General features: G+C 44.1%; 1 protein-coding gene across 2 annotated transcripts in view; it reads left to right on the top strand.

The window, feature by feature from the left end:
* The first annotated feature begins 6,671 nt into the window (after nt 1-6,671).
* The window catches only part of LOC106581541 (high affinity cationic amino acid transporter 1), a 79,288-nt gene continuing 73,274 nt past the window's right edge, over nt 6,672-12,685 (top strand). For both annotated transcript variants that reach the window (XM_045704109.1, XM_045704107.1), the window contains exon 1: nt 6,672-6,952. The gene's annotated coding sequence lies outside the window, so the exon portion shown is untranslated. The remainder of the gene's footprint in view (nt 6,953-12,685) is intronic.

Raw genomic sequence — 12,685 nt, 5'->3', positions numbered from 1 at the left:
GCTATCTTCTGTATACAACCCCTACCTTGTCACAACACAACTAATTGGCTCAAATGCATTAAGAAGGAAAGAAATTCACCAAATTAACTTTTAACAAGGCACACCTGTTAATTGAAATGGATTCCAGGTGACTACCTCATGAAGCTGGTTGAGAGAATGCCAAGAGTGTGCAAAGCTGTCAGCAAGGCAAAGGGTGGCTACTTTGAAGAATCTCAAATATAAAATAAATGTTGATTTCTTTAACACTTTTTGGGTTACTACATGATTCCATATGTGTTATTTCATAGTGTTGATGTCTTCCCTATTATTCTACAATGTAGAAATTTGTAAAAAATAAAGAAAATCCCTGGAATAAGTATGTGTGTCCAAATTTTGACTGGTTCTGTATATATATATATATACAGTGAGGGAAAAAAGTATTTGATCCCCTGCTGATTTTGTACGTTTGCCCACTGACAAAGAAATGATCAGTCTATAATTTTAATGGTAGGTTTATTTGAACAGTGAGAGACAGAATAAGAACAAAAATCCAGAAAACGCATGTCAAAAATGTTATAAAATGATTTGCATTTTAATGAGGGAAATAAGTATTTGACCCCTCTGCAAAACATGACTTAGTACTTGGTGGCAAAACCCTTGTTGGCAATCACAGAGGTCAGACGTTTCTTGTAGTTGGCCACCAGGTTTGCACACATCTCAGGAGGGATAAACTCATCAAAAAAAAAAACGTCCCTTTTTCAGGACCCTGTCTTTCAAAGATTATTCGTAAAAATCCAAATAACTTCATAGATCTTTGTTGTAAAGAGTTAAAACACTGTTTCCTATGCCTGTTCAATGAACCATAAATAATTTATGTACATGCACCTGTGGAACGGTCGTTAAGACACTAACAGCTTACAGATGGTAGGCAATTAAGGTCACAGTTATGAAAACTTAGGACACTAAAGAGGCCTTTCTACTTACTCTGAAAAACACCAAAAGAAAATGCCCAGGGTCCCTGCTCATCTGCGTGAACGTGCCTTAGGCATGCTGCAAGGAGGCATGAGGACTGCAGATGTGGCCAGGGCAATAAATTGCAATGTCCGTACTGTGAGACGCCTAAGACAGCGCTACAGGGAGACAGGACGGACAGCTGATCGTCCTCGCAGTGGCAGACCACGTGTAACAACACCTGCACAGGATCGGTACATCCGAACATCAGACCTGCGGGACAGGTACAGGATGGCAACAACAACTGCCTGAGTTACACCAGGAACGCACAATCCCTCCACCAGTGCTCAGACTGTCCTCAATAGGCTGAGAGAGGCTGGACTGAGGGCTTGTAGGCCTGTTGTAAGGCAGGTCCTCACCAGACATCTCCGTCAACAACGTCGCCTATGGGCACAAACCCACCGTTGCTGGACCAGACAGGACTGGCAAAAAGTGCTCTTCACTGACGAGTCACGGTTTAGTCTCACCAGGGGTGATGGTCGGATTTGCATTTATCGTTGAAGGAATGAGCGTTACACCGAAGCCTGTACTCTGGAGCGGGATCGATTTGGAGGTGGAGGGTCCGTCATGGTCTGGGGCGGTGTGTCACAGCATCATCGGACTGAACTTGTTGTCATTGCAGGCAATCTCAACGCTGTGCGTTACAGGGAAGACATCCTCCTCCCTCATGTGGTACCCTTCCTGTAGGCTCATCCTGACATGACCCTCCAGCATGACAATGCCACCAGCCATACTGCTCGTTCTGTGCGTGATTTCCTGCAAGACAGGAATGTCAGTGTTCTGCCATGGCCAGCAAAGAGCCCGGATCTCAATCCCATTGAGCACGTCTGGGACCTGTTGGATCAGAGGGTGAGGGCTAGGGCCATTCCCCCCAGAAATGTCCGGGAACTTGCAGGTGCCTTGGTGGAAGAGTGGGTTAACATCTCACAGCAAAAACTGGCAAATCTGATACAGTCCATGAGGAGAAGATGCACTGCAGAACTTAATGCAGCTGGTGGCCACACCAGATACTGACTGTAACTTTTGACTGTTAATTTTGAACCCCCCTTTGTTCAGAGACACATTATTCCATTTCTGTTAGTCACATGTCTGTGGAACTTGTTTAGTTTATGTCTCAGTTGTTGAATTTGTTATGTTCACACAAATATTTACATGTTAAGTTTGCTGAAAATAAACGCAGTTGACAGTGAGAGGACATTTCTTTTTTTGCTGAGTTTATATATGGGTGTAAAGGAATAATAATGGAGACCTGGTCTGGTAGTTATAATGTAATGGAATAATAATGGAGACCTGTCCTGGTCTGGTAGTTATAATGTAATGGAATAATAATAGAGACCTGTCCTGGTCTGGTAGTTATAATGTAATGGAATAATAATAGAGACCTGTCCTGGTCTGGTAGTTATAATGTAATGGAATAATAATAGAGACCTGTCCTGGTCTGGTAGTTATACTATAATGGAATAATAATAGAGACCTGTCCTGGTCTGGTAGTTATAATGTAATGGAATAATAATAGAGACCTGTCCTGGTCTGGTAGTTATAATGTAATGGAATAATAATAGAGACCTGTCCTGGTCTGGTAGTTATAATGTAATGGAATAATAATAGAGACCTGTCCTGGTCTGGTAGTTATAATGTAATGGAATAATAATGGAGACCTGTCCTGGTCTGATAGTTATAATGGAATGGAATAATAATGGAGACCTGTCCTGGTCTGATAGTTATAAGTGGTCATGAAGGAGAGCACACACCCAGCCCTAGACAGTGTCTCAAATGGCACCATATTCCCTTTACACTTCACACTATGGGCCCTGGTCAAAAGTAGTGCACTATATCGGGAATAGGGTGCCATTTGTGAGTAAGGACACACCCTAGACCTGGTAGTGAGCACTCCTCTTGAGACAGCATACGAGTCATTTTGATGACAGCTGTATCAAAAGGAAGACTTCCATGCTATAGTGAACATAGACATAGGATGTCTGTTAATTTCATTTTTGTTCACTCATCATGATTAAGTGTGAAATAAATGTCACTTAGCCTATTTCACCTTCACTGATCAATGCAGTGACCTGATACCCTTGCAGTGACCCTATCTCCTATGTAGTCGACTAGTGATGGGTCGTTCGCGAACGACTCAGCTCTTGTATGTGAACGTTGGGAGCCGGCTTACATATCAGAAGAGCCGAATCTATTTATAAAAATATAAAACAATTAAGATATGAATAATCAAAAGATTTAAATGAATACAATTAACTAATTCAAAGAACGAAAAAAATTGAAATAAAATAATATAGGCCTAAACGCTTAAGCGCACACACATTCGTTCTGACTGTCTGCTCAGACTAACAGCCTCAGCTTTTGTTCTTGTCAATCAGACACGCAGGGTCAACCAATGAACCAAAGATGGGTGAGGGAGGGCTGAGGCCTTTCAAAATCACTTATTCCACAACTGTACGAGAACAGACAGGCTTCACTGCGGGAAAGAGTCCAAAAAGCTACTGCAGTTTGCCTTACCACTGACTGCTGGACATCAAGGGTAACCACTTCTTACATGTCGGTTACATGTCACTTCATTGAAGATGTTTTCGATGTCTAGCTGTCTTCTGGACTGCTTTGAGTTCAGCGACAGACACACCTCAGAGAACTTGGCAGAGGAACTGTTGAGAGTGGCCAGAGAATGGCAAGTAGATGGAAAAGTGGTCTGTTGTGTTAGCGACAATGCAGCTTACATAGCCAAAGCCATGAAAATGTTCAAATGGACCCATCATCCATGTCTTGCCCAGAGATGCTCTGAAGGTGATGAGTGAAAGTGAAAGTAGCTGTGGAATATTTCCACAGGAGCACAGTAGGTGCTGAAAAAACTAAAGTCTACACAACGCCAGATGGGGATGCCTGAGCTGAGGCCTAAACAAGACTGCACTACAAGGTGGAATTCAACATTTTATATGTTGAAGCGGTTTCTTGAGCCAAAGGATGACATCATCTCTACCCTGGCCATTGTCAATGCACCTGTTGATGCTCTGACCCAAGAGGAATGGGAGGTAGTGGAGGAGGTGTGCAGAGTCCTGGAACCTTTTGAGCAGGTCACTGTGAAGATCAAATCAAAATCAAATCAAATGTATTTATATAGCCCTTCTTACATCAGCTGATATCTCAAAGTGCTGTACAGAAACCCAGTCTAAAACTCCAAACAGCAAGCAATGCAGGTGTAGAAGCATGGTGGCTAGGAAAAACTCCCTAGAAAGGCCAAAACCTAGGAAGAAACCTAGAGAGGAACCAGGCTATGAGGGGTGGCCAGTCCTCTTCTGGCTGTGCCGGGTGGAGATTATAACAGAACATGGCCAAGATGTTCAAATGTTCATAAATGACCAGCATGGTCAAATAATAGTAATCACAGTGAACAGGTCAGGGTTCCATAGCCGCAGGCAGAACAGTTGAAACTGGAGCAGCAACACGGCCAGGTGGACTGGGGACAACAAGGAGTCATCATGCCAGGTAGTCCTGAGGCATGGTCCTAGGGCTCAGGTCCTCCGAGTGAAAGAAAGAGAGAAAGAGAGAATTAGAGAGAGCATACTTAAATTCACACAGGACACCGGATAAGACAGGAGAAATACTCCAGATATAACAGACTGACCCTAGCCCCTCCTTCCAGTTCTCTGCTGCCAATGACTGGAACGAACTACAAAACTCTCTAAAACTGGAAACACTTACCTCCCTCACTAGCTTTAAGCACCAGCTGTCAGAGCAGCTCACAGATCACTGCACCTGTACATAGCCCATCTATAATTTAGCCCAAACAACTACCTCTTCCCCTACTGTATTTATTTATTTATTTTGCTCCTTTGCACCCCAATATTTCTATTTCTACTTTGCACTTTCTTCCACTGCAAATCTACCACTCCAGTGTTTTACTTGCTATATTGTATTTACTTCGCCACCATGGCCTTTATTGCCTTTACCTCCCTTATCTCACCTCATTTGCTCACTTTGTATATAGACTTATGTTTCTACTATATTATTGACTGTATGTTTGTTTTACTCCATGTGTAACTCTGTGTTGTTGTATGTGTCAAACTGCTTTGCTTTATCTTGGCCAGGTCGCAATTGTAAATGAGAACTTGTTCTCAACTTGCCTACCTGGTTAAATAAAGGTGAAATAAAATAAAATACAAATAAATAGGACCTACTGAAGAGATGAGTCTTCAATAAAGACTTAAAGGTTGAGACTGAGTCTGCGCCTCTCACATGGGTAGGCAGACCATGTGAGAGGTACAGTAAGCAGTTATTACTACATCATTATTTAATCCAGTATTATATATGTATATGAGCAGTAGATGAGAATGTAGTATCAGTAGACAAAACATGAATCTGAACTAATTAAGTTACTGTTCTCTCTTTTCAGCTATGTGACAGCCTCAAAAATGATACTCCTGTGTAAGGGTCTGCAGCGAATCACAGCCAGCCGCCAGAGAGAAGCAGATGTAACCACAGGACATGTGACAGAGTTGATGGACACCCTATGTTCATCAATAGACAGAAAGTTCCACAGAATGGAATATAATCACGTGCTCAGAAACCACTGCACATGACCACAGGTTTAAGAAGTTTGCCTTCAGTGATGCCAGAGCGATTGATGAGGCTCTTCAAAGAATAACCTCAGCAGCAGGGAGGGACAGCCCCAGCAGTCAGCTGGCTCAGGCACCAGGGCAACAGGAAGAAGAGGGATCAGAAGGAGCAGAAGCACCAGCAGTAGTGCCACAAACGTCTGCTGTTTGGATGCTGTTTGACGAGAGAGCAACTGGGGATGCAGCAAGAAGGAATCCCTCAGCAGATTCCATAATGGAGGTCCGATCCTATTTGGAGGAGCCCCTCTTCCAAAGATCTGCAGATCCTCTGAGCTGGTGGAAGCACAAGGCCTCTGTCTGCCCACGGCTTACTAAAGTCATGACAGGGAGACTCTGCATAGTGGCCACATCCGTTCCCTCTGAGAGGGTCTTCTCGAAAACAGGACAAATAATTACTGAGAGAAGAAACCGCATCAGCCCCTCGAAAGTGAGGCAGCTTGCATTTCTGAACGCAAATCTCACATAAAAGCAAAATATGGTCAGCATTGCTGTGTGCTGCTGGTTTTAACATGGCAATAAATAGAAGAGAGAGAAAAGAGGGACCAGTTTAATGTTTTAAGTGGGATGCTGCAGTTTTGCACATTGTTATTTATTTTTCTTTGATATGGTGCAATATTCTATTATTATGCTGTTCAGATTGTATTCCTTTTGAATGGTTACATTTATATGCACTTTGTTTATATACATGAAAAAGTTATACTTTAAATGCAAATGTTTAATAGCATTCTTTTTCATAACAATCCAATTCATTTTTAAATACATTCTAGTTAAGGTAGAGTATGATTTCATTGAATAATTTAATTAGAATTGTTTTAACACTAATCATAGTCAAATTATCGCAAACTGTTTTTTTTAAAGAGCAATGTGGGAGCCAAAAGAGCCGGAATGCCCATCACTATCAGTCGACTACTTTTGACCAGGGCCCATAGGGCTACGATCAAATGCAGGGCTTCATATTGGGAATAGGGTGCCATTTGACACGGAAAAAGTGTCTGACACATCTATGTGAATAGGACTAATTTGCTTCTGAAAGTAGTACATTCGCAGGCCAACAGACACTTCCTACCCCGAGAATAAAACGGTATTGGGGCGTCGGCCAACTTCAGAACGTAACAGTCCAATGGCAACTCTATAGGGCGGGGTTGAAGGGTTCCTTCCTGATGAAGGTGAAGGTTGAAGCGTTCCTTCCTGATGAAGATGTCCTCGTCATTTATCAGAAGCTGCAGCGAAAGTGGACTGATCTCGTCCTTCAGTTGAAGTCTGTGTAGCTTAAATAATCACTCTATATCGTTAAGATTTGACCATAGGCGTGTCTTCTTTCAACGGCAACTGCAAAGGTAAGAACTTTTACATTATAAATGAAAGTCCATATTATTATTATTTATTTTTTAATTGTGAGAAATGCCATTTTTGTTGGTGAAAGTTTTCATTTTGTAGCCAGCAGTTCCAGTGTAATTGTCCATTCATGAAGTTACTAGTTACCGGAAGGAAGGTTTGGGCGATGCACCGATGCACATGGTCTTGTAGGATCCGTGTTTGAGCTGATGCAACATGCTAGTTGTATGACTGGGTTGTAAACCGCAACATGTATTACCAGTAAATAATACGCTACATTTGTGCACATAACATGGAAATGTCCGCTGTTCATTTAGAGCAGGAAATAAATGGAGGACGTTTAGTAGTAGTGTAGTGTAGTTGTAGTAGTAGCTGGTAACAACTAGTGAATACATGTCCTTTTATAGTGTGCTGTGTGCATGCTTCTCAGGGTGTGCTCCACGGCCAGCAGGCTATACAATGTAACACTGTGCTCATCGAGCTTCCTATACTACCCATACTGTTCAAAAGGTACCGTTTACAATACATCTAGGTTACAGTGTTATTATTGTACAGGGCTGAACTGGGCTGTGGTTTGAAGTCTGTCATGTCAACTTGACCGTGTGTTTTTCTTTGTTTTCCGTCCCAAAGCCAGCACGCCATGCTCCTAGTTGGATTGTTCTGGCTACATACCATAGTATATATTAAAACCACCTGTATTCTACTACTAGTTTTCATACCAGCACGAACGATGGCGTAAATGTACCATTTGTAATGAGGACACGTTGAAATAATATCCCGCAGTTCAAAACATTTCAAGGTGGATAACTCATTGAAAAGATACAACGTTTGAATCAATGACAATTTGTACAGAGCCCCACAGTGGAGGTGTCACAAAACCTCCCAGGTCAAACAGGGAAATGCTTCCAATCCTTTTTCCACTATTCATTTTTCCTAAGGGGATTTTAGAAATACTTCAAATAAAGGCTGCGTTTTGATAACCGTGTAAATCTCTCTAGGAAACGGTCTCTGTTTACTCTTACATGCTGACATGTAGAAATCTATGTTATTCAATCCCTTTATAGGGCACTACTTTTGACCAGGGCCCATCGGGTAATAGTGCACTATATAAGGCAGCTCTCTGAAAGATCTGGGACAGCCAGGTGTGGGTCTAACTGACTTCTGTCAGTGAAGGGCAGGGGTACTGTGTACTTCCCAAATAGCACCATATTCCCTATATAGTGCACTACTACCCTATGGGCACTGGTCAAAAGTAGTGCCCTATAAAGGGATTTGGGTGCCATTTAGGACAAGAACAAAGGGGTTAGGTACTGACTCCCTTTAACAGACAGATGTAACCTAACCTTCAAAACAAAAAGAACACACCTAGGTATACTATAAAAACTACAGCCAGTTGTAAACAGGAAATACAACTGTGGTACACCTAGGTATACTATAACACTACAGCCAGTTGTAAACAGGAGATACAACTGTGGTACACCTAGGTATACTATAACACTACAGCCAGTTGTAAACAGGAAATACAACTGTGGTACACCTAGGTATACTATAACACTACAGCCAGTTGTAAACAGGAGATACAACTGTGGTACACCTAGGTATACTATAACACTACAGCCAGTTGTAAACAGGAAATACAACTGTGGTACACCTAGGTATACTATAACACTACAGCCAGTTGTAAACAGGAAATACAACTGTGGTACACCTAGGTATACTATAACACTACAGCCAGTTGTAAACAGGAAATACAACTGTGGTACACCTAGGTATACTATAACACTACAGCCAGTTGTAAACAGGAAATACAACTGTGGAAGACATGAGAGTCTTAAGTATGGAGTGAGATACCTGCCAAAAGGTTGAACATACGAAATTGTTAGGATCGTAAGAAAATCCATACTTAATTGTTAGGATTGTAATAAAAGCCATGCATGAAACATGAAACGTAATCGTGAAATTTAATCTGTGAACGTACAAACACCATGTTAGGATTACGGACTAACATTTTTAGGCTCGAACAAATCTTGTGTCTTGTGTTGCGATTCTGTCGTACAATAATACCCTTTAGAGTTTTGGCAGTTTCATCTCACCAACAAAAAAAACCGTACACCAAACGGCCTGTGAGGAGTGCTACGCGAAGAAGAATAACACAGTATTAAAAAAAAACGGAAGTCGGGGGAAACCCGGGAAAGAGATATCCTGCACGTTTTCAAGTTAAAAGTCTCCATTCTCTAATACTCTTCAGTTGATTTTACTTCACATTTAGACAGCTAATGTAATGTATTTCTGGAGTCTGCCACTAAACATATATTTTTATATAGTATTTCCATAGTTATTTCATCACTCAAAAATATTGCCAAAGCATATTCTGTAGGAGGGGTTAATATGAATTTTAAATAATTTGACATGATTTTGTCACGTGTGCTCCCTCTCTGGCCTCTAGGTCACCGTGCTGCTCGTTATGGCGCACACCTGTCACCATGGTTACGCGCATTATGACGCTCACCTCCTTGATTACCTTCACTATATATGTGTCACTCCCTTTGGTTCCTTCCCCAGGTGTCATTGTTTCTGTTTCTTGTCTGTGTGCTGTTAGTGTTTCTTGTTTTGTATTACAGCCCATTTATTTTATAAAAACACTCACTCCCTGAACTTGCTTGCCGACTCTCAGCGCACATCGTTACAGATTTAAATGAATCGGGTCATGAACATATGGACTTTGATATGAACAAGGGAGAGGTTAAACGTAGGCTAAGAGCATGGCATATTTAGAGAGCGAAATAGGCCTAAATCAAATTTACTTTCTATTTTGCAGCTCAGGTGGTTAATCTAGACAAGGCTCTTCTGTGTCTTTATCATTCTCACACAAGCCATTTGCTGAAGGCACACGCTTTTACTACACCATAAAGTGCTATAATATCCGTATTGAATACAGTTCTCTAAAAAGCTCTAGACTTTTATTTGGGAAATGAAACCGGAAGCTGCAAAGCATCTCCAACGTCTGAGCTGGAGTTGCTCGATAGAGTAGTATGTCCTTCATCTCCAACGTCTGACCTGGAGTTGCTCGATAGAGTAGTATGTCCTTCATCTCCAACGTCTGAGCTGGAGTTGCTCGATAGAGTAGTATGTCCTTCATCTCCAACGTCTGAGCTGGAGTTGCTCGATAGAGTAGTATGTCCTTCGCAGATGCCACATTTGATCTGTAACTGAGTAAAGGGAGATGTAAAGTAAAAATTGAACCTTTAAAATGTTAATTCATAGTCGTAACATAGGGTTTGTACGTTTACAGATCTAATTTAACGTTTATGTTTTGTTTCATGCATGGCTTTTCTTACGATCCTAATGATATGCATGTTCAACCTTTTGGCAGTTATCTCACTTCATACTTAAGGGCTCTACACAGTTTATGCAAACGTGCTGACAGAGATTTGTTTGCGTCGCTCTCTACGTAGTTCTATGTCCATATGTGGGGCTGAAATTTTGAATGTGATGCAAATGGACCTCCAACGGCTCCGTTTGTGTAGACTGCGTAGAGCCCTTAAGTGGCATTCTCAATAGTAAAATGCACATGACCACAACATAAAAAAATACCATCAATATTTAATCATATGAGAGGTCTAATTGAATGAAAAGAATAGAAAAGCCTGCACACTTTATATTCAGCAGTCACCCTTTAAATCTTATATTTATATTGTAACAATGTGCGCTGAGAGTCGGGAAGCAAGTCCAGGGAGTGAGTACGTTTAATTAATCAATGAAACAAAACAAGAAATGCAAACAGGGCACCAACATGAAACAGATACAATGACGACTGGGAAAGGATCCAAAGGGAGTGACATATAAAGGGCAGGTAATCAAGGAGGTGATGGAGTCCAGGTGAGCGTCATAATGCGCCCTAATGAGCAGCCTGGTCACCTAGAGGTCAGAGAGGGAGCAGCCTGGTCACCTAGAGGTCAGAGAGGGAGCAGACTGGTGACCTAGAGGTCAGAGAGGGAGCAGACTGGTGACCTAGAGGTCAGAGAGGGAGCAGACTGGTGACCTAGAGGTCAGAGAGGGAGCAGACTGGTGACCTAGAGGTCAGAGAGGGAGCAGACTGGTGACCTAGAGGTCAGAGAGGGAGCAGCCTGGTGACCTAGAGGTCAGAGAGGGAGCAGACTGGTGACCTAGAGGTCAGAGAGGGAGCAGCCTGGTGACCTAGAGGTCAGAGAGGGAGCAGCCTGGTGACCTAGAGGTCAGAGAGGGAGCAGACTGGTGACCTAGAGGTCAGAGAGGGAGCAGACTGGTGACCTAGAGCTCAGAGAGGGAGCAGACTGGTCACCTAGAGGTCAGAGAGGGAGCAGACTGGTCACCTAGAGGTCAGAGAGGGAGCAGCCTGGTGACCTAGAGGTCAGAGAGGGAGCAGACTGGTGACCTAGAGGTCAGAGAGGGAGCAGACTGGTCACCTAGAGGTCAGAGAGGGAGCAGACTGGTGACCTAGAGGTCAGAGAGGGAGCAGCCTGGTCACCTAGAGGTCAGAGAGGGAGCAGACTGGTGACCTAGAGGTCAGAGAGGGAGCAGACTGGTGACCTAGAGGTCAGAGAGGGAGCAGACTGGTGACCTAGAGGTCAGAGAGGGAGCAGACTGGTGACCTAGAGGTCAGAGAGGGAGCAGACTGGTGACCTAGAGGTCAGAGAGGGAGCAGCCTGGTCACCTAGAGGTCAGAGAGGGAGCAGACTGGTGACCTAGAGGTCAGAGAGGGAGCAGACTGGTGACCTAGAGGTCAGAGAGGGAGCAGACTGGTGACCTAGAGGTCAGAGAGGGAGCAGCCTGGTGACCTAGAGGTCAGAGAGGGAGCAGCCTGGTGACCTAGAGGTCAGAGAGGGAGCAGACTGGTGACCTAGAGGTCAGAGAGGGAGCAGCCTGGTGACCTAGAGGTCAGAGAGGGAGCAGCCTGGTGACCTAGAGGTCAGAGAGGGAGCAGACTGGTGACCTAGAGGTCAGAGAGGGAGCAGACTGGTGACCTAGAGCTCAGAGAGGGAGCAGACTGGTCACCTAGAGCTCAGAGAGGGAGCAGCCTGGTGACCTAGAGGTCAGAGAGGGAGCAGACTGGTGACCTAGAGGTCAGAGAGGGAGCAGACTGGTGACCTAGAGGTCAGAGAGGGAGCAGACTGGTGACCTAGAGGTCAGAGAGGGAGCAGCCTGGTCACCTAGAGGTCAGAGAGGGAGCAGACTGGTGACCTAGAGGTCAGAGAGGGAGCAGACTGGTGACCTAGAGGTCAGAGAGGGAGCAGACTGGTGACCTAGAGGTCAGAGAGGGAGCAGCCTGGTGACCTAGAGGTCAGAGAGGGAGCAGCCTGGTGACCTAGAGGTCAGAGAGGGAGCAGACTGGTGACCTAGAGGTCAGAGAGGGAGCAGCCTGGTGACCTAGAGGTCAGAGAGGGAGCAGCCTGGTGACCTAGAGGTCAGAGAGGGAGCAGCCTGGTGACCTAGAGGTCAGAGAGGGAGCAGACTGGTGACCTAGAGGTCAGAGAGGGAGCAGACTGGTGACCTAGAGCTCAGAGAGGGAGCAGACTGGTCACCTAGAGGTCAGAGAGGGAGCAGACTGGTCACCTAGAGGTCAGAGAGGGAGCAGCCTGGTGACCTAGAGGTCAGAGAGGGAGCAGACTGGTGACCTAGAGGTCAGAGAGGGAGCAGACTGGTCACCTAGAGCTCAGAGAGGGAGCAGACTGGTCACCTAGAGGTCAGAGAGGGAG

Source organism: Salmo salar, chromosome ssa20 (assembly GCF_905237065.1).
Source record: "Salmo salar chromosome ssa20, Ssal_v3.1, whole genome shotgun sequence".
In the NCBI taxonomy this organism is placed as follows: Eukaryota; Metazoa; Chordata; class Actinopteri; order Salmoniformes; family Salmonidae; genus Salmo; species Salmo salar.
The sequence above is the reverse complement of the archived record's forward strand: the minus strand, read 5'-3'. Positions and strand labels throughout refer to the sequence as shown.